Here is a 23964-nt window from a genome sequence, read left to right on the forward strand (position 1 = left end):
TTTGATTTATTTTTGAGAGAGAGAGAGTGTGAGTGGGGGAGAGGCAGAGAGAGAGGCAGACTGAGGACTGGAACCAGGCTCCTAGCTGATGGCAGCAATCCAGACGTGGGGCTTGAGATCAAACTGAGATCATGACCTGAGCTGAAGTCAGATGCTCAACTGACTGAGTGACCCAGGCACCCCAGAGACATTATTCTTTTTAACCAGTTTTATGTTGATTTAGTGTGCAGCAATTACTGGAATAGGTACCAATGGGAAGAGTTGCCTCCTATGCATGCAAAGTCTGGCCCACTACCTTTTTTTGTAAATAATGTTTTCTTAGAACCTAGCCATACCCATTTACTTATGCATCACCTAACTTCTTTAACGCTAACAAGAGTGAAATTTAGTAATTTCAACAGAGACTGGTCTGTGAAACCTAAAATGTTTATTATCTTACCTTTTACAAAAATGTTTACACCCCCCCACCCCCGACCCCAGCCAACTGGTGTCTTTCCTTTTTCATGTTCCTGGGCATGCACAGAGCAGGAGCTAGTTTCAAATTTAGTTTTAATTTTCTCACTTAATGTGCCATTTGTTAATTGGCATCTTTCTTTCCCTCCTTGTATCAGAGCCTTTGTGAGGACCCCTCCCATGCTGACTCTGAACTTGTTCCTGAGACTTTCTTTGGCCACTGTGATGCAAGCAGAAACTTGAAAAGTAAATGCACATCAGCACTTGTGCTATCTTGCTGCTGGGAATGTCACTGCCACCACCTGAAAAAGTTGGGGCTCATCTTTTGGAAGATCAGAGACCATGTCCAAGCTATAATATGCACCACCAGTTCCAGTGGTGCAGCTGGCCCAGACCTGCAGCCGAGAACAGAGATGTTAGACCAGCTTGGACGAGCAAGCCCAGAATCATGAAGCTTATTGATACCCATTGTTCTCAGCCATTGAGTTTTGGGGTGGTTTGATACACAACCAAAGCTAACTGATAATGTCTATAAAGCCAGCTCTAATGCTCTCTGCCTGTACTCTTTTTTTTTTTTTTTTTTGGTAATGTTTATTTATTTTTGAGGGAGACAGACAGAGTGTGAGCGGGGGAGGGGTAGAGAGAGAGGGAGACACAGAATCTGAAACAGGCTCCAGGCTCTGAGCTGTCAGAACAGAGCCTGACGTGGGGCTGGAACCCACAAGCCATGAGATCATGACCTGAGCCGAGGTCGGACGCTTAACCTACTGAGCCACCCAGGCGCCCCTGTCTGTACTCTTTACATGGTGTAGAGCAAATTTAGGGAAATCATCAGCCTATATAGGCTAAAAACCTATATAGAATACAGAAAAAAAAAATTAAGCTATCTAATGGTATATTCATTTTTCTTTAATGTGAGAGGCTAGGAATTAGGAGTTTGCATAGAAAAGAATGATGTTTCACATCCCTGATCCTTTGAGTCTGATTTTTAATTATACTATCCTAGAAGAGGAGTCTTTGGTCCTAACCCAGGGTGACCTCATTTAGGTTCTCATGGATTTCAAGAGACATAACAATCATATGAAGAAGAATCAGGAAGAGATGGAGATTTTCAGATTAAATGGACAGATAAAGAAGCATTTACAGAAAAAAAAATGTGTCAGGAGCAGATCACTTTAACAGCTCCTAATTTCATTCCATCAATGGTAGGCAAGTTAGCTCTAGAATCTAGGGCAGCCAACAAGCCTAGAGGTTTGGTGGGTGAGGGGGGAATGTCTCCTCTCAATGCCCCCATTCTCTCCCTCAGAGAAAGATACTTATATATGTGCTGTTACCACATGCCTGAATAAAATAATCTTTCAGCAAATTTCATTTTCTAGCATTTCATTTCCCAGTGGTAATGCCAAATAAAATGCAGATAAAAACATTAAGTGTAGTTACCTGCTGCTTCAGCACTGGGCAAGATTCCATCTGGACGCATTCTAATAAGCTCACAATGAGCGCTTTTTGTGCTGCTGTACAATCATGGGATAATTTAGAACAAAAAGTAAAGGTCAGGCCTTTAATGCTGCTATGAGCGACCTTTTCAATCCCAACTCTTTGTAAAAGCATCTGTATTAGCAAGTTTAGATGCATCTCTTAAAGAAGCTGTACAATTCCCTCTAGGAACCGTGTTTCCCCTTTGAAAGGGCCCCCACCGGGCATGGAGCTCTGCTGAAAACACTGGCAGGAAAGCAAAATCCTCCCTGTTCTCCTGAGACATTCCATGACAATGGGAGAAGCTATGTAGGAGAGCCAGCAGTGCCCATGCTAAATATTAATACTGAGAATTCAGGTACTTTCATCTTCAGAGTCCAGCACGTGCTGCTTCCCTTTCCTCCCCAGGAAGAATGTGGGCTCTGTCAAAGGTCAGCTGTATTATGAGCCTTGGGTCCACAGTGTACTTAACTGGCTATTATAATTCTGTTATTGGATGACCTTCAGCAACAGAATGAGACATTCTCCTTAACCTGAATTCCCAAGGTCACGTGAAACAAAAATAGCATCTTGTAATAGCGCTGGAGTAAGTGCTTATTGCATAATAAATGGCCAATAGATGTGATTTAATGAAATCAATCACTTATGTTATTTCATTAGAGAAGAAACTGCAGATTCATATTTTGAAGAAAATAATAGGAAAAACTGGATTTCAGTTCAGCAAATTGCATTGAGCTCTCACTACAGATACTCAGAAAATTGAGAAAAGTCCATACTTCATTCCTTCACAGTTAATCTTCTACACACATTGTCCCCAATTCTCCAATGTGTCAATAACATAGTGAGTTCTCTACAGTTCCTTTTCTAATTTGTAATTAAAAAAATTTTTTTGTGTGTGAGGTTCATCAGAGAACTCTATTCCCGTGTCTAAAAGACACGATTATGTTTTCAATTTACTTCATCTTTTAGTAGCACTGAAATCAGTATAATTTTTTTTTTTAATTTTATTTTCTGGAAACACACACATCCTAATTTAGTGGTACTCTTTCTCAGTTTTGATTTCTGGATCCTGTCCCCAATCTCCCTGGGCTCCAACATTGGAGTATAGACCCACTTACTGTCTCTATTTGTACTCTTTTCCTGGTGATCTTATGGACTGCCATGGCTAACCACTGCAGAGTTTATATCCCAGCCTGGAAGTCACTTCTGAATTCATACTTGTTCGTTCATTCATTCATTCATTCATTCATTCATGACACATGAAGGAAACTGTAGACATTTCTCCTGATGTTAAATCAAGAAGTAAAAATGTCTAGGGGAGCCTGGTGGCTCAGTCTGTTAAGCATCTGACTCTTGATTTCAGATCAGGTCATGATCTCATGGCTCGTGAGTTTGAGCCCCATATTGGACTCTTGTACTGACAGTGCAGAGCCTGCTTGGATTTTCTTTCTCCCTCTCTTTCTGCCCCTCCCCTTTCCTGGCCTCTTTCTCAAAATAAATAAATATTAAAAAAAAAAAGAAGCAAAAGTGTCTAATAGAGATATGTGAAGAAGCTTCCAGAAAGAGTTGAAGGAGGTTGACTCTGAGAAATAATATTGGGGTTTAGGAAAGGGGAAACAGTATATCTTTCTTTGCATTATGAATGCCTCTGTCTCTGGTGATTATGGACCTGGCACTCACGGACTGCCTCTTCAGAGTCAACATGGCTGACTGTAAGGCCCTAAACCAGATAAATCAAATCAGAACTGCTAGTGTTACTGCATACATGGTAGACTTTATGAGCTTCCATTCTAAAATATTGCTTTGGCCTCACATCCTGGATTTGGTGTGTTTTTTGTTGTTCATTTTACTTTGTTAGTTTTTGTGCCTACTATTTATTTTGAATTTTGCTTTTGTCATTGAACTGGTAGGTACTTATTTTCAGCTGTATACATTTTTTGGTAGTTCCATTGTTTTATTTTTATTTATTTATTTATTTCTAAAATTTGTTTTTAATATTTATTTACCTTTGAAGGACAGAGATACGGACCATGAGCAGGGGAGGGTAGGAGAGAGAGGGAGACACAGAATCTGAAGCAGGATCCAGGTTCTGAGCTGAGGCAGGGCTCAAACCCACAAACCATGAGATCGTGACCTGAGCTGAAGTCAGACGCTTAACTGACTAGCCACCTCGGTGCCCCTGGTACTTTTGTTGTTTTACAATGTTTAAATTCTTATTGTTTTGAACTGTGACCAGAATCTGAGACATTTCTACATATTTTCAACAGGTTTGTTGTTGTTGTATTTGAAATATTTAAAATCTTAAACTGCAGTGTATATTTGACAATAGTGTCCATTTTCTGGTTGGCATGGATTTTATATTATATCATGGATATTATACTTTGAGAATTTCAATTTCTTTGTAATTTCCTGTAGTTCTCTATTAAAGATATTAAGATCTGAGAAAAGTGTATTAAAATTCCTATTACAAGTGAGTATAATTTTTTTTCAGTTTCACCTTCCAGTTCTAACACGTTTTACTTTATATATTTCACTATTATATTCTTGAGTACAAAAAGGTTCATGGCTATTATATCATTTTTAGAGATTTTACCTTTCATAATTATAAAATATTTCTCTTTGTCCTTTTTTAATGGTTTTCACCTCAAAAGCTACTTTCTATGTTATTAATATTGCCACATCTGCTTTCTTTTCTTTCTTACTTTGAGTTTTTTATTGGCCTGAAAGATTTCTACTGCATCTGTTATAATAAGCATACAGGTATATTAATTCAGAGAATCTGAGAGTTTAAGCTATTTAAACTACAGGTTTTTTTTTTTTAACAGCTAATGTATTTTTTCTATTTTCATCTAAGGTGTCTTCTCATTGTTTTTTAAGTTTATTTATGTATTTATTTATTTTGAAAGAGAAAAAAAACGCAAGCAGGGGAGAAGCAGAGAAAGAGGGAGCGACAGAATCCCGAGCAGGCTGTGAACTGCAAACACAGAGCCCAACACAGGGCTCAATTTCCCAAACCATAAGATCATGACTGAGCCAAAATCCAGTTGGATGCTCAGTCAACTGAGCCATCCAGGTGTCCTGGTATTGTTTCGGTTTGTTTTGTTTTGTTTTTGATAAATATCTCTTGCTGGCTCATATTTTTTCTAATCTGACAATTATTGGTTTTATTATGTTTTATTCAGTTTTTTTTCTCTTCTATGTATGTATAAATTCTATATTTCATTGTCTTGAAAATGAAATAGATGAATTAAACAATAATATTTGCTTTTATTTAAGATAGGATCTTTGGGATCCTTTTAGTTATATGTCCTCTTTTCTATCCCATATTACCCCTACCCACTGTAAGTGTTCAAGGGGATATTTGTTTGTTGTGTTTTATTTTAATTTTGTTCACCTTTATGCTTGTCATGAATCAATATAATGTAAACTTTTATTTTATTTAAATCCAATTTTATGTGTCATTATCCTTTTGCATTAAAGCCTACTCCTGTACATGCAGTAGCATCACTAATTTCTCTGAATATACACATTGGAATTCTTGCTTATTCATTTGTGTGCTTTTTTCCTAAAGTCTCCTTTCCCACCAAATCTTCTTAGTGTAGCTTTTTTGTGCAATTGCTTAGCTTGATGCTTCTTGTACTCCAGAACCCCCTTAATTAATCAGTGATATTTCCTTGTCTGATATAATCAGTAAGTCAGAGAGAAGGAAGGTATGCAAAGGCAGTATAACAATATGGATCAGAGCTCAGACTTCAGGGCCAGACTGTCTGAGTTACTACGTGTAACATACCTGGAATGGTGCATAACCAGTCCTCCAGAGGTGTTAAATATTACCATTTACTTTTGTGATAGCTTTAGGGAGATACAATTCACATGTGATAGAATTCATCCATGTAAAGTCTATCATTCAGTGATTTTTAGTATATTCAGAGTTATTCGACCATTATCACTACCAACAAGAAACTGTAACTTTTAGCCATCACCACACTCTTTGTAAAAGAGCGCTAAGCACTAATTAGCGCTAAGCACTAATATACACTATGTGTCTATTGATTTGCTTAGTCTGGTGATTTAATAAAACAGAATTATGTAACGTATGACCTTTTGTGACTGTCATCTCTTACTTAGCATACCGTTTTTCAAATTTCATTCGAGTGTTAGCTTATACCGGTACATCTTTTCCTTTTATGTCTGAATGCTATTCTATTGCCTAGATTTACCACATTTTGTTTATCTATTCATTGATCAATGGATATTTAGGTTCTTTCAATCTTTGGGTATTATGAATAACACTGCTATGAATATTTATATATAAGATTTTGCAAGAACGTATATTTTCTTTTCTTTTGTGTACAGACCTATAAGCGGCATTGCTGGGTCAAATGGTAAGTCTATGCTTAATAACTTTTGGAGAAACTGACAAACTGGTTTCCAAGTAGTTTGTAATTTTACATACCACCAGCACCATATGGGTGTTTCAGTGTCTCTACATTCTCATCAACTATCATTACTGACTTTTTCATTATAACCATCCTAGCAGATATGCATTTTAAAATGTGCATTTCATTATAAGTTAGGTATTGGTGAGGCCGATAGATCAGGAGGTGACTGCCATTGGAAAGACGGTTTGTTATTCATAAAGAGAAGGGATTTGCCATGCCATGCAGGGCCACACATGGAACTCAAGTGTTGGGTTCCATAGGAAAAAGAAGGGAAGGTGGAATAAGCAGGATTAGGATTGGCTAGTATGAATGACTTCAGAGGCTCTGGATCATAAGGCTGTCTCCAGTTTTCTGGTATCTGGCTTTGGGATTAGGGCAGAGGAATATTGCATCCTGGAGTATGAAAGCCAGATAGAGAAGCTAGTGGGGGTATGGGCTCTGGACTGGTAGGTCTACATATAAAAGACACGTCTCTAAGAATTAACTTCCCCTAGGAGGGATAGTCTCTCACAGGTCAGCAAAACTCCAGATGCCAGAACATTAAAAATACAGAAAAGAAGGAAATATAGTTAATACAGGACGAAGTGGCTCCTCATTGTAATTTTGATTTTCAGGTTGCTGATGTATAAGCTTTTTTTTTATTTCATAAAAATTTGATGAATGTATTCTGCGTGTCAAACATCATTCTAGGCACAAGACATAGCAGAGATAAGAGGAGGAATTTGCTTTTTCTGTTTAACATCTTGGAAGATTATATAGACCATAAATCAAGTTTTTTGGCTTGTTTGTTTTTTGTTAAAGGAGAATTCTGTAGTGAAAATAGAACAGGGTGATATGAGAAGGCATGATTGGTGTTTCAGCTAGTAGAGAAGAAAGCTTCATGAGAAGGCAGCCTTTGGCTAAACCCTGAATTAAAAGGAAAGACAGTAGTAGAAAGATGAAGAAAGAACATTCCAGACTCAGGGAATAGCCAGCACAATTGTCTTAAGGTTGAAGCAATCTTGGGATGTTCAGAGAACAGAGCACAGGTGAATGTGGTGGGAACCGAGTGAAGTAGGAAGATAATGATAAGGGATAAATTCAGAGAAGAAGCCAGGAGCCAGTTCTTGTAGAACTCTGTAGAGGTTATCTGTAATTTTCCCAGGGCTGCCGTGACAAAGCACCACAGACTGGTTGGCTTAGAACAGAAGTTTATTGTCTCACATTTCTGGAGCCCCAAAACAAGGTGTCAGCAGGGCTGTGCTTCTTCTGAAAAAAGAAGGGTGTTCCGTGGTTTCTTCCTCGTGTCTGGTGGCTTACTCACAACTTTGGTGTTGTTTTGTCTTGTAAATGCATCTCTGACCCTTCATTTCACTCGGCACCCTTCTTGTGTGTTTCTTTCTTCTATAGATTTCTTCTTATAAGGTCACCAATCATATTATATTAAGGGTCCATCCTACTCTAATATGACCTCTCCTTAACATCTGCATTGATTTTATTTCCAAATAAGTTCACATTTTGAGGCACCTGTGTTAGGACTTCAACTTTTTTTTTTTTTTTTTTTGACATGGGACGAGGAGGCAGTTCAACCCAAAACAATGCAAGTGCTAAACTATTTAACAATTGTCATAGCATAAGATGTACAGAATTTGTTGATTAAAATGATGTGTGAGCTTACAGGAAAAAAGACATTAGAGAGAACTCCTGGTTTTTTGTCTCTAGTAGTTGAATCATTGGTGTGACCTTTTAGCAAGATGCGTAAGACTAGGGCAGGAGTATGTTTGGTCGTGCATAGAAGTCAGGTGTTCTCTTTTGAACCTGTAAGTTTAAATGGCTATTATATGATGCGTGAATCAGGCAATTGGAAATCTACATCTTGTCAGTTAAGTGGTCCAAGCTGAATATATACTTAGACTTCATTGGCATATCTGATCATTTAAAGCCTTAGAACATTACTAGCAGGATAATGAAGGTACAGAAGGGAATGGGGGCACCGGACTGAATCTTCAGAATACCTATATTTAAGGTTTTATTTTTTAATTAATCTCTACACCCAACATGGGGTTTAACTTTAGAACCCTGAGATCGAGTCACATGCTCTACCAAATGAGTGACCAAGGTGTCCCCTAGTATGAATATGTAGAGAAGAGATGAGAACCCACAAGAACAGGAATCAATGAATTCAAAGCAACCAAAAGAGTGCGGTGTCATTAATATCAAAAGAAAGGAGTTTTTGAAACTGACTCTGGGTCAACAATTTCAAATGGGACTTAGAAGTAGAATAAGTCAATCAGGGAAAATTTTATTTTATCTAAAATCTTCTGGATCAAATGGTGGTCCATGTGTCTAGTGCAAAAGTACATTTGCAAATATTCAATACAAATTATTAAACTAAGCATACAGACTGAAATTCCAAGTATTTTTCTTTGTTTTGATTTTGTTTTGATCTGAGAATGACAATCCTGGTACAAAAACCAGGATGGCTATACATGATAAAATGTTGGTTACAATTACTTTGGTCATCAAAAGACTTTTGGGGCACCAAAGTGGCTCAGTCGGTTAAGTGTCTGACTCTTGATTTAAGCTCAGGTCATGATCTCACAGTTCATAATATAGAGCCCCATGTCAGGTTCTATTCTAACTGCACAGAACCTGCTAGAGATTCTCTCTCTCCCTGTCTCTCTGCCCCTCCCTTGCTCTCTTGTGCTCTCTCCCTCTCTCTTAAAATAAATACATTAAAAAAGGCTTTTAAGCAATTTGATAAGGAGAATATATTTGCAAACATTTATCCAAAAGGGGCCTGTATCCAAAATATATAAAGAACTCCTACAATCAAGTAAAATTAGTAACAAATGAGCAAAACAGACTTTATAAAGGAAGGTATATAAAGGGCCAATAATCACATGAAAAAGTGGTCAGCACTATAAACAAAACCACTGAGCAAACCTGCCAGATAGAATATAAGTTTAAAGGAAAATAATAAATAAATAACAAATTATAATTAAATAAGAATTCAAGGTGGCAAAATCTTCAAATGTCAAAAGAAGGATTTTCTATAAGGAAATTATAGCCCCCTTTTTTTTAAGTGACAAATAAAAGATTAAAAGGTAAAACATAGAGAAAAACAATAAAAATTATGGCACTGAAGGGCGCCCAGGTGGCTTAGTTGGTTAAGCATCTGACTCTCAATTTCAGCTCAGAACATATTCTCAGTGTTCATGAGATCAAGCCCTGCATCAGGCTCTGTGCTGGCAGTGTAGAGTCTGCTTGGGTTCTCTCTCTCCCACTCTCTCTACCCCTTCCTCCTGCATGCACTCTCAATCAATCAATCAATGATAAAAACTTAAGTAAAATTATGGCACTGACATAAGGATAGTAAAGATACTCAGGTGGCATCATGAAATCTGAACCATGATTGGTTGGAAAAAATATCCCAGAACTTGTCAGAAAGGAAAACAGACTTACTACAGAAGCTGCACAGATGAGAGTAGCTGAGGGATTGTTACTCTACCTTTCTCTTCACATGTCCTTCTTACACTAGTGGCTGCTACGTGGCCTGAGTAAACCATCCCCCCCCCTCCAATTCCTCTTATCTTTACATTATTTCAATTTCTATAGGCAGGCTACATACACCCAGGGGGTATGATAGAAAGGTTTTGTTGCAAGCATTCAATAATGATCTGCATTACAAAAGATGATAAATGTATGAGTCTTTGGCCTTTAAAGTATTAGGCTTGTTTCTACTTGTACACAATCCTACTCTGGCATCTGTTGTTGACTCCCCTGGCAGACTCTAGCCCTGAGAGCTGAGTGAATATTCTTCAAAGAAATGCAGAGGCCAATGGATGAATGAAAAACTATCTTTACTAGTAAAAGGAGGAAAACTGAAACAACCGCAGTAAGCTTTTCACTTTTAGGGGATTTATATGCATAGATACATATTCATCTATTTTTCTATCTTTCTACCTATCATCAATCTATATATGTATGTGTGTCTTTATGTAGGCACATATATGTATATGTATACACACTTATGTATACATACATTACATTATATTACAAATTTCATATTACATAACTTTAAGATAGCAATTAGACGTATTGTGATGCTTTCATAACGTATACAAATGTCAAATCACTGTGTTGCACACCTGAAATTAATATAACATTGTGAACTATACATCAATAAAATTATGTTATACGATACAGTTTATAGTATATATATTAGAAATATATAATTTTTAAGACAAAATTTCCTTGAGACGGTATTTTAGCAATGTCTTCACAGAACTATGAAAAAAAAACAACATGACATTATGACCCAGTACGTTTTGCTTAAAGGGGTCTTTTTCTCATGAATGATGATGTGAACTAAAGCTTCCATAAACGTTGGTCATACACTGTGGATGGAAAAGAACATGAAGTTTCCATTTGGTTGACTCAGACTTTAGCCTTGGCTCCTTGTTTTGGTAGTTATGCTGTACAACTTATTTAACATCTGCATCCTCAGTTTCCTCATAATTGAAATGGATATAGTGCAATCAAATAATGTTGAGACTTACAGAAAATGCCTATGAGTGTCCCCTTTAGGGATCGGCATATAATTGTGAGAAGTTTTGTGGTAGCTGCCACTCCTCTGGTTAGTATCAGTGCAAAGGAAGCATTGCAAATGTAGGGGTTCAGAATGAATCCTCCCAACTATGTGCCATTTGGCATGTAGTTTATTTTGAGCTACAAGCATTAAAGGCTAAATGACTCCAGAAGGACCTTTGGCCTTCCTTTTAAATGCCTAAAAGAATTTAGGAAGGGAGCTGTCATCAAAAATAACTACAGTATGGGGGCACCTGGGTAACTCAGTCGGTTAAGCGACGGACTTCATCTCAGGTCGTGATCTCACCGGTTTGTGAGTTTGGCCCCACGTGGGGCTCTGTGCGGACAGCTCAGAGCCTGGAGGCTGCTTCGGGTTCTGTGTCTCCCTCTCTCTGCCCTTCCCCCACTCACACTCTGTCTCTCTGTCTCTCTCAAAAATAAATAAACATTAAAAAAATAATAACTACAAGTATGACATGAACTAGGCAGAGCAGACAGGGAGGTGCCTAGCAAGACCTGTTTGATCAAAGTCCTCTCTCTGTCCAGTTGTTTCTGGATGGCAGAGCAAACATTTGTTTACCAAACACTTATTCCTTTTCATCTTCCTGTGCATTGGCTTCCTTCCTTTTGAAGCCTTGATCCTTGGAGGCCCCTGGGTGGCTCAGTGGGTTAAGCCTCTGACTTTGACTTCAGCTCAGGTCATGATCTAAAGGTTCCTGGCTTTGAGTCCCACGTCAGGCTCTGTGCTGACAGCTCAGAGACTGGAGCCTGCTTCGGAATCTGTGTCACCCTCTCTCTCTGTCCCTCCCCTTCCCCCTTTCAAAAATAAATAAATACTAAAAAATATTGGACTGGACCCCTACCCCATTCTCCTTATTTCAGGATGACTTATATTCCTCATTCTGTCTGATTGTCTTTGAAACCTCTCATATTTATATGGATTCTTCACATGTACTTAGATTTTTCTCCTGTTAATCTGTCTCATGTCAATTCAATTTTTAGATCAGTCAGAAGAAACTTGAAGGCTACAGTAATTTTTTTTTCTCCCCAACACCAGAAGCCAAATTGTTCAAAAATAGGAAACAGTTGGAATAAATGGACACAAAAATTTAATGAAAAATTTACTGATGTGTGAAAATACTCATGATATTTCAAAGTAGAAAGCAAAACCATGTATATACATATACATACATATATATGTGCATGTGTGTATATGTTTGTGTGCATATATTCAGGCAAAATATTAAAAAGTGATAACTTTGGTGTGGGTGATGATATTATTGGTGATTATCATGTTTTTCTTTAACACTGGCCTATATGTTGGATGATGAGTAATATTAAATAAATTAGAGAAAAAGAATAGACATTATTTTTTAATGTTCACTTATATTCCCCAAACCGTACCATAATTGTTGTCATGTTTTGTGTTCCCTTTAGATACTTAATCCGTGTTCCTACATATTTTTATATTACAGTAAAAATATCCATAGTTTTGTGTTCTGTTTTCACTTGCTTGTATGTATTTAGAATTTTCCACGATACTTTGTAATCTTTACATTCATCATTTTAATGATTGCATGATACCATCTCGAGTTAATACAAGACATTTAGTTACCTAATGTAATAGTGTAGGTTTGGTTGTTTCCTCCATTATATTTTTGCCTTTAAAGTTTATGCTGCTATGAAAACCCATGTACATGCAATTTATTTCACTTTGTCTGAATTCCTTAGAATAATCTCCAGGAGTGGGTGTGTGATGTTAAGTGGGAAGAACATTTTCTTTTGACTTTCATTATCTATCATAATACTCTAGTGCCAAAGACAATTGCTCTGATTCACTACATTCTTGGCAACACACAACTTTTCAGCTCTCCCAAGCTCTGCCAAGGTTCAGTATCATAAGCATTTTGTTTTTAAGCAACGATTAATATATATTACCTGAATAGCATAATCATTGCTTTGATAATCTGACTGTCACCTTAATATTGTTTTAATTGGATATCTGTGGTGATTGAACTTTAGGCCGTATTTCATTTACTTTAATATAATGTCTTCTTTGAGTTCTTTATTCAAACTATTTGCTAATTTATCATTTTGAAATTTTATATAATCATTTCTGGATCCTGATTCAAAAAGTGGCTGTAAAATACATTTTGAGAAAGATATTTTACTATGTACTAAAAATCAGGTGACATCAGGAAATTATACTTAATTACATAAGGCAAAATAATGGCATTGTGGTTTTGTAAAGAGTCTATGTTTTTAAAGGATTCTTATTGAAATATTTAGAAGCGAATAGCTCTTTGAGGTTTAGAATGCTCCCTTAAAGTAAAAAGTAAAAGAAGAAAACAAAAGAATGGATATAGCAAAAGTGCCAAAATCATAATATTTACTTTATATTTAGTTGATGAGTTTAAGAATATGCATTGTATTATTTTCCCTACTTTTGTCTTTGTTTGCCAGATTGTAGACATAATTTTAAATACATTGAAAAATGCATCTGTGTTTGAGCAGACTTTAAAAATACATTTTAGATTGGTGTAACCCTTTGTCATATTTGTAGACTAAAGACAGTGTATCTACCCTTTCAGATTTTGAAACCTGACGTGCTAAATATCATGTTTCAATTTTTTAAATAAAAACTGATGACAAAGTTTAGAATCCCTGGGTCACATCACCAGTGTCTCTTCTAGGGGGCCAGGCAAGCCTCTCAACCATAACCTTTCCACAATAAACATGTTTGCCTTCCTGTCATTAACATTCACTTTCTGTTTGTGATTCTGACAGCTTGTAGGATTAAATTCTCCATGTATCGATTTGGATGTGCTCCTTGCCCTGTCTTGATCAAAAGAAACATCGTTTTGCCTCTGCACTGATAAGGTACAGTAGATAGACTTCATAATCTTTCACAAAAGTCATTTCTCAAGTGCTTACCCTTTCCTGACAGTCACATGTGTGTTATTTCTCCTTTTGAATTATAAATTAAGATGTTGCCATTTATTAGAGATGAAGATGATAATTTTTTCTTATGGGCAGAAAAGGCCAACTCGATTCCTAAACTCGAAACTCCAAAACTGTCCATCGGCATCAGTTTAAGAACAGAAATCTCAATGAACTGTTTTTTAAAAATGTCATTAGTGAAATCAATTAATTGGCAGGGGATCAAAGACTCTATTTTGATTTTTGAATAGATGTGCAGTTGAACCACTATCTCCAGGGAAGGGAAAGAATTTAAAATCTATTCAAGGTGTATACCCAGAGCTAGTCACACTCAAAGATAATATCTCATCTAATTTGCTCTTGACAGTTAGTTGTTGAGGTCAATCTAGGAAGAAAGATCCAAGGACTGGCCCAGTGCCCTGAAGTTGAGTGAAGGATCTGTGTTTTGCAACTCAATCTTATCTCATCCCAGGGACTGCTTGTTACTCCAGATTCTGCTAAGCAATTCTATTCTGTGATCAGGTGAATCCGGGAGGGATTCTCCACAAACCCTTTGAAATGCACCACCCAAATAAATGACCATATTTAAATGTCCTAAATGTGATTTCAAATGTGGCAGATAGATAAATCAGCCCTCCTACCTTGATGAATGCAAGCAAAAAGGAACAAAGGTATATACCTCAATGATCTACTCTCCAGATAGTAAGCACTGAATAAGAAACACAGCATTCCAGTAGATTCCTCAATCCTTTGTTTCATTTCAAAGAATGAAAGAAGACTTTAGAATCTTTTGAAAACCCTCACCACTGTCCTGCAGCAGTAAATTTTCCTTTCTTCACTTTTAAAATGGGATGGATATCTTCCTTTTCAAACTTGCAACATTGTTTTAAGGCTCAAAATAAGGCAATATATGAGCTGTACTTCCATAGGTGCTCAATTTGGGGCCAAATAAGCTTGTAAGAAAGAAATTGTTTCAATCACCATATTACGATTTCAACATTATCTTATATTTGCCACAGTCAGTGAATTTGGGGAATAATTATGTGGGTGAGATAGAGATGTCACTCTTCATACTCTGAGCCCTATAATCTTATAGGAAGACCGCTGAATGTGGGAGGGAGAGGGTCCTACCCCAAGCGAACAATCCCACCAAATGCCAAAGGATCCTTGCACAAGTTGCTGTTCATTTGATTGAATGTGGATTTCATTACCCAGACCTGTTGTGCCAAAACTAATGAACTTTTCTCTGGACCCTAAAGTGTTTCTCATTTTCAGGGGATTCTTGCCTGTGTTGAACTGTCCCTGAATGTTCATTAATTTTGATGTGAGGTAAATGTCAGCTGGAAACTAAAGGTGACCTAAATGCCGCGACACCCTACGAGTATTAAAATAAAGAGTGCTCATGAATTAATAAGCCTAATGGACCCTCATTCTGTATGCAGAAAAAGAGGCTGCATTTCAAGTCAGCCTCATCTACAGGCTGGGGAAACCCGGGCATCCCTCAGCCACCAGGTCACCCTGTGTAGGAGAGAACCATTTGCTTAGGAGTTACAGAATGAGTTGGCATGATTATTTTAAATGTTAATCATACATGTCAAAAACGCTTGGGCCACCTCCCAAAACAACCTAATTCTAGCTCAGTGGGAGGGAGTGCCCTGTATGGTATAAGGAACACAAATAAAACTGGAAATACCCTGCTCTTGTATCACATTTGGCCCCAATTCATTGTGCTAGCTCAGAAAAGGTAACTGAAATCCTCCACTGTTTCCTTGACTCCCGGATTCACCCACCCTCTGACAAGAAATGCTTTGTTTTCCTTTTATCAGTGTAATATGTCAACCTGGTTAAAAGTAAAATAAATAAAATGGGAAGGAAAGGAGTTTACAATGAGAAGCAAGAGTCCCTTGTCCCAAACCTGCCTTTATCTACCGCCCCCAGGATATAACGGTGACAACTTTCCACTACACACAGGATAGCACTCAAAGGCAACCAGCTTTAATTGGTTCTACATTTCATTTTCTCCCTCCCTCCCTCCCTTTCTCCTTCTTTCCTTCCTTTCTTCTTTCCTTCCTTCCTTTCTTCCTTTGTCCCTCCCTCCCTCTCTCCTTCTTTCCTTCCTTTCTTTCTTTCCTTCCTTCATTCCTTCCTCCCTCTATCCTTCTTTCCTTCCTTTCTTCTTTCCTTCCTGCCTTCCTTCCTTCCTTCCTTCCTTCCTCCCTCCCTCTCTCCTTCTTTCCTTCCTTTCTTCTTTCCTTCCTTCCTTCCTCCCTCCCTCTCTCCTTCTTTCCTTTCTTTCTTCTTTTTTCCTTCCTTCCTTCCAATTTATTTATTTATTTACTTATTTTACTTATGTACTTATTTTTACATTTTCTCTTTTTCTGGAACCTCTGTTGGTAATGGTGGGCCTTCCTAAAGTTGATTCTCTATCCTACTTGTCTTTCACCTCATGTTTTTCATCTCTCTTCATTTAGGTTTTTCTTGATAGAAAACTTGATAAAATATATTTCTACCCCTTCTACTTAACCTTTTGTTATCTTTTTACATTTTTCTAAAGCAGTCTTATTTTCTGAGAATTCTTTCTGCACAGTATCCTATCTTTGTTTTATATGCTAATTGAAGGCAAAACTTATAATTATGATCCATTTTCTTTTTATCTTAGGTCTTCCGGTTTATTCACCTTTGCATTTTTTAAATATTTTTTTAATCTTTATTTATTTTTGAAAGAGAGAGAGAGAGAGACAGAATCTGAAGCAGACTCCAGGCTCTGAGCTGTCGGCACAGAGCCTGACACACGGCTTGAACTCACCAACCAGGAGATCATGACGTGAGCTGAAGTCAGAAGCTCAACCAACTGAGCCACCCAGGGGCCCCACCTTTGCACTTTTATACTAAAGATTTTTCTCACATGGATGATTATTCTCAATTTTCCTGATATATGTATTGATGACACATGAAAAGCTTGATTTTAGCTTAGACTATTTCCTACATTGTATGCTTTAGTTCCATCTAAGCAATTCATTTAAACTGTTGGGAAAAAAAAGGTAACAGTTCATTTTTTTTTTTTTTTTTTTTTTTTTGCTGCAAGGGAATGTCTATTTCCATTTATATAGAAGAGTCGTATATTTCTTGATGTAAGGATTTCTAATATTACCCTTAATTTCTCTTTGTTACTTTCTGTGAGGCTTATATTTTCCATGACTCTACTGTCTTTTCAGGGTTCTGTTTAAATGTTTCCTCATTTCTTCTTTTCTTCCTTCCAGGAAGACTCTAAAATGCAGGGTCCCTACCTTGTCATTAGTCAGGGTCCTTCCATACATCTTCTGTTTTCAAGGAAATTGTAGAAATCTCTGGTCTGCAGGTGGTCCTGGTCCATTCTCTTTGCTTTTATGGGTACAAAACCTTCAGACTGTTTATTTTATTTATTTATTTATCTATCTATTTATTTATTTATTTATTTATTTTATTTATTATTTATTTATTATTTTTTTTTTTTTACAGAGAGACAGAGCACAAGTGGGGAGGGGCAGAGAGAGGAGACGGAATCCAAAGCAGGCTCCAGGCTCTGAGCCCTCAGCACAACCCTGACGTGGGGCCCGAACCCACAAACTGCAAGATCATGACCTGAGCCGAAGTTGGACGCTTAACCGACTGAGCCACCCAGGCACCCCTGGACTGTTTATTATTATTGTATTTTATTAATAGCAAAAGTAACAAGGCAGATATGTGAACTCAGCTTGTCATCTTGTTCTAGATTGCTCATATCTGAGAAACTACTCCAGCTATAGTGTGGTTATGCAAAAGAAAGGCAAGTGTGGAGACAGGTCAATTGTGTGGAAGTTGATCGCTTAGGAGTAAAATAAAGTAACTGTGGCAGTGGGAATGAAGAAGAGGGCAATGGAGAGACATTTATGAAGTATGATTCCACAGGACCTTGCAACTGTTTCCCTACCTCTTTTTATATCCATACAATGAAGTCATTGCTGTAATGATATGTTTTGCCTAGACCTGTCTTACTTGTTTTTGACTTAGTCTCACTGTCTATATTTTCCCTACTCTTCAGTCTTATGGTCCCATCACCCATTTGAGTCCTATTCCTTCGTTGCTCTAAACTTCTAGGGCTGGGACTTGGTATTACACCAGTAGAGCACATTCTTTGGACTCTATGAAGTAGTATATCTCGCCAATAGAGACTTGGGTTTTGGAATCCTTCCCAAATCTCAACCTGTACCTTCATTATCAAGACATGTTGATTCTAATACAGAACAAGCTGCTGTAAATTTCTGGCACCTTCCCATTGTTTACTGAAACGGCATCTGGAATGTCAAAGGCCATAGGAAACTATATTTTGATTCTAAATCTATAACGAAGTCTATATGCTCCTGTGAGTATTGTGTTTACTTTTTCTTTTCCTTAAATAATACACTCAACCACTCCCTGCCTGTCACTTTATCTATATTACCTTTTGCTGCACCACCTCACACCATTCTCCATTTCTCTTATTTTCTTGTTTCTAATTTTCATCTGTCTTCATGGATTTAAGCTTGTCTTCCTTTTCTTGGCTTTCCCCCAGCAACAACCTCTATGACAGATTTCAATCTCTTTTCAATTTCTATCACTACAAGAGCATGCTCTGGTGGTGGTTCTCAGTGCATTAACCTCTCCTGAGCCTCCTCTCAGGGGTGGGGGTTGGGGGGGGGATGAAAGGTGAAGGACAAAATGGAGGACAGAGAAAGGGCTGGCTTTCAACCAGCCCAAGCAGTTATTTGAGGACTGAGAACTCAACCAGGAAATCAACATAGGCCCTTTCATAATTTTTTTTCCCCTCTGGACTATCAAAACGGTCCTCATTTGTCTCTCTGGCTCTAAGCACATCCCTGATAATCCATATGCTAAACTGCTGCTAGGGTTATCGTTGTAAAGTAGGCAGCCAATTACTTTTTTGCCACTTCCCTATCACAGACCCATCAAAACCTGCAGCCACTGATGAGGAGATAATTTTGCATGAAGAGATGAAGAAAAAGTTGGTTTTCCTCCACTCCAGGTTTCAAAGAACTAAAGGCAGTAGAGAAATTTAGCAAACCTGCCATGTAGGAGAGTGGACAGGGTGGGAGGTGGGCTACATATTCTAATGATGTGTAGGAGGGGTACAAAGGTAGCCAGGTGATATAGTGGAATAGTGTGGAGTGTCATATGCTCCCGACCCATCCTCATGGTCTTTAATAAAGCAAGGAAACAGCGACGGCTCAGAGTGGGATTTGATGTGCTCTGGTAAACAAAGAAGGAGGAGACCTTTGCGTCTTGTCTGGTGTGATTCAGAAGCAAGAAGGCTACAGGAGGAGAAACGAAGGAGTCACCAGGATATAAAGTATAATTGTAAAATGGTTAGGGAGGCTCTGATCTTATATGGGAATTGGGAATTGGGAATTGGAACTGAGGATTAGGACAATTTATACCCTATGCTACTAAAGGGCAAGATAGCCCGTTCACTCATGTATTGTTTCATCTGTTTTCTGCCTAATTCAGAGCTCCTATCCATAGCATCTCTGTGCAGTGAGGGGAAATGGATGCTGAAGTCTGACAGAGCTGGCCTCAAATATACTTCTCACTGTAAACTGTGTGACATTGAGAAAATCGTTTCACCATTCTATGCCACAGGTTGCTCACCTATAGAATAAGAATAATAAAATCTACTACCCAGGGTGGCTGTGGGATTTCATGGAAATACATTTTTAAACCCAGATAGCATTTTACCCGATCCATGTTATTTTGTTTCACCAACTTTGCCCAACTTGTGTCCTCGTAATGACTGAGAATCTCTCTATTTCCTGAGGAGCAAATTTCAGTGGTAGGCAACTGTGTTCACCAGGGACTTCTTCCTTCTATCAGGCCAAAATCTATATCCCTGCAGCTTTCACTCACTAGCTCTATAGTAGTTTCTGGAACCATAGTAAGAAGATAAAGTCATCAAAAGTCAGATTCTTGAACTAGATCACAAAATATGTGGTCAAGAAGAGGCATTAACCTTGAATCTCCCATGGATTTCTATTCCCCAAGAGACCATTTCTGAGAATTCATCCTAGGTGGGTAGAAATCTTTTTTCTCTGGCATCCTTTGAAAATGAGAACAGCAATAAATGTGCAGCTATATAACTATATCCCACTGTTAGAGAGTGTTATTTTGATCACCCTTGATAATAACACAGAGTGCTCACAATGAACTATACAAACAATTTCATATTCTCTTTGAAGTAATTAGAACATATCAACTTTGTCTCCAGCAACCTTTTGGGAAGCTCTCTCCGGCTTTCTGCAAACCTTGAAGACAGCTGGGTCACTGTGAGCTTTAATCCAGGGAATATTCCATGCCTCTCAGCATGCACAGGTGGTAGCAAGCTTCTCTTTGTTAGGCCTCCCTATTAGGCAGCCATGTTTGACAGTTGGATGTCTTGAGATGGATGTGTTTTAACAAGGGCCTTGAGCCTTGGGCCTTCAAGATCACTCAGTGATTTTAAGGGAAAACATGCATTACAGGAGTAATTTTACACTTGCCATGCTTAATAATCTTTAATAGTGTACAATCACATTTGTTCTTACTTTCATATCAGCAGACAAACTATGGGGAATACTAAGTAGTTAGACTTACCATTATTATTGCAATCTATCTGATTCTTTTCCTTGTAAATGAAATCTTTAATTAGTCAAGTTGCGCTCTTGTTGACATAGTGAAGCTCTTTAATACAAAGTTCCTGAAATTTAAGATAAACAATAATCTCTGGCTTTCTATTGCCTCTCTATAGTATAATACATGTGTACCTTACTTGCTGCAAAGATTGTTTTTGGGCTTGATGATCCACCAGAGTCAAGTATTTAAATTTCTAACTGTCTAGCTGATGAATACCAAGGAGAGCATGCAAATGAGTCATCTTGAAGCACACTGAGTTTAGCAATGGCAAATTCTGGGGCACCTTCCTGATTTGTCCTCTGGATGCCAAATCTTTGTCATCTCTATGCAGACAATGCCTGTAAATAGGCAGAAATGAACTCAGAGTGGGCACTCTGGCTTTAGGATAATACATATTTATTTGCATGAAATAAATCCATGGAAGCAGAATTCCACAGCCAGGCATCAGCTCACTCATTACAGGTGAAAGGAATATATATATTTTTCTTTAATATAATGAGATGAACGATAACCACAAAAGAACATGTTAAAGAAATCTGAGGAGGGGCGCCTGGGTGGCTCAGTCAGTTGAGCACCTGACTTCGGCTCAGGTCATGATCTCACAGTCCGTGAGTTCGAGCCCCACGTCGGGCTCTGTGCTGACAGCTCAGAGCCTGGAGCCTGTTTCAGATTCTGTGTCTCCCTCTCTCTCTGAACCTTCCCCATTCATGCTCTCTCTCTCTGTCTCAAAAATCAATAAAGGTTAAAAAAATTTAAAAAAAAAAGAGAAATCTGAGGAATCAATCTGTTGGTTTGTCTAAGAAGACAGACCAACTAGACATCTGGAGATCATAGGAGCAGAGGTCAGGTGTGAGGCAGGTGACCCAGAAGAACCAGCACAGACCTTGCGAGGTTAGCACATCAGCCCTTAACAAATGCCGATGTTTTTACTTCTCCCTAAGGAGAGAAGGATGAGGATGATAATGAAGACAGTGATAGTTAAATCAGAACAATAATAATTGTAAATACCATGATAGAAATGTAGTGAAAATAAGTAAATTTCTAAGGTAAGATCTAATCGGAAGAGGATCTTTGGGATTAAAACCCAGGCACTCTGACTTCAGAAATGAGTCCTTCATTAGAACTTGATGACCAGCCCAGGGGGTACATCATCACAAACTCAAAGACTTCAAAGTCAAGGAAGACTGCTGCCACTAAGTAACTTCCAAGTCTGGGTTTTCAGAAACAAAGATGTGTGTTTTAGTTACCAAACTCAGCAAAATGAAAGACGCATAAAACTGGTCTTTTCTCTAGAACATCAGAGATCGATGGAAGGTGGATGAATGGACGTGTAGATGAAAATCATGAAATATTTACTCCTAAGGCCTTGTATTTGAAGACTCCTCTTTAATAGTATAAATATCCTTTTGTTAGTTCATGATGAATTATCAAATTTGGCAGAAGGAATAGACTAGCATGATTTATGTATGAGTTCCTGTGCTCTACTCTCCAAAAGGCTTATATATTTTCCCCAATACCATTGCCTATGTCTGGGGTTTTGTTAGTTGATTTGACTAAAACTTACCTTTTACAAACTTGTTCTTTCCTTTTCTTTCTTATTCATAGTTGTGAAAAATTTTAGGTTCATAACTAAATTGAGAGGAAGGCTTGGAGATTTCCCATAATCCCCCCTGTCCCTGCATATCCATAGCCTGCTGCATATTTACTATTCCTCATCAGACTGGTACATTTGTTATGATCGCTGAACCTATATTGACACATCATCATCACCCAAAGTCCACACTTTACATTACAGTCCATGCTTGGTGTGGAAAATTCTATAGGTTTGGACACACGTATATTGACATATACTCATTATTATATCATCAAACAGCATTTTTATTGCCTCCAAATTCTCTGTGCTCATGTAGTCACCGTTCTCTCCCAAGCTCTTGGAGTCACTGCTCTTTTTATTATCTCCACCGTTTTTCATTTCTCAGAGTATCATATAGTTGAAATCATGCAGTATGTTGCCTTTCCATATTGGCTTATTTTACATAGTAATTTGCATTTAAGCTTCTTCCTTAGTAACTCCTTCAAGTACTGAATAGCAGTGCATTGTCTGGATGTACCACAGGATATTTATCCTTCACCTACTCAAGGACATCTCTGTTGCTTTCAAGGGTTGGCATTTATGAATATGCTGTTATAAACACCCATGGGCAGATGTCTTATGGATGTAGTTTTCAACACCTTTGGATAAATACTAAGGAGGAAAATTGCTGGATAATATGGCAAAAGTATGTTTAGTTATGTAAAGAACCTACGACATGACTGTACCATTTTGCATTCCAAAGAGCAGTGAATGAGAGTTCCTGTTGCTCCACATCCCCATCAGCATTTGGTGTTGTCAATATTCTGGATTTAGACACTCTAATAGATGCATAGTGGTATCTAATTATAGTTTTAATTTAAATTTCCCTAATTATATATGAAGCAGAGCATCTTTTCATATATTTACTTGCCAAAAGGATACACATATATATTCGTATATATGTATATACATACATGTACATATATTTATATATTTATATATATATGAGGAGATTCTGTTCAGTCTTTGGCTTATATCTTAATTGGATTGTTATTTTATTATTTATTTTTATATCAACATTATATATATTTTAGATAACAATCTTTTACCAGATGTGTCTTTTGCAAACATTTTCTGTTATGTGGCTTGTCTTCTCATTCCATTGACATTGCCTTTCATAGAGCATATATACCACATCATCTTTATCCATTCATACACTGATGGACATTTGGGCTCTTTCCATACTTTGGCTATTGTCGATAGCATTGCTATACACATTGGGATGCGTGCGCCCCTTTGAAACAGCACGCCTGTATCTCTTGGATAAATGCCTGGTAGTGCAATTGCTGGGTCATAGGGTAGTTCTATTTTTAGTTTTTTGAGTAACCTACATTCTGTTTTCCAGAGTGGCTGCACCAGTTTGCATTTACACCAGCAGTGCCAAAGAGATCCTCTTTCTCCATATCTTCACCAATATCTGTGGTTTCCTGGGTTGTTAATGTTAGCCATTCTGAACAGGGGTGAGGTGGTATCTCATTGTGGTTTCACTTTCCCCACTGTTTTTCAACATAGTATTGGAAGTCCTAGCCTCAGCAATGAAACAACACAAAGGAATAAAACGCATTCAAATCCACAAGGAGGAAGTCAAACTTTCATTCCTCGCAGATAACATAATACTCTATATGGAAAACCTAAAAGAGTCCACCAAAAAACTACTAGAACTGATCCATGAAGTCAGCAAAGTCACATTATTTAAAATCAATGCATAGAAATCTGTTGCATCCTTATACACCAATAATGAAGCAACAGAAAGAGAAATCAAGGAATCAA

This window comes from Acinonyx jubatus, chromosome C1 (genome assembly GCF_027475565.1).
Source record: "Acinonyx jubatus isolate Ajub_Pintada_27869175 chromosome C1, VMU_Ajub_asm_v1.0, whole genome shotgun sequence".
NCBI lineage: Eukaryota > Metazoa > Chordata > Mammalia > Carnivora > Felidae > Acinonyx > Acinonyx jubatus.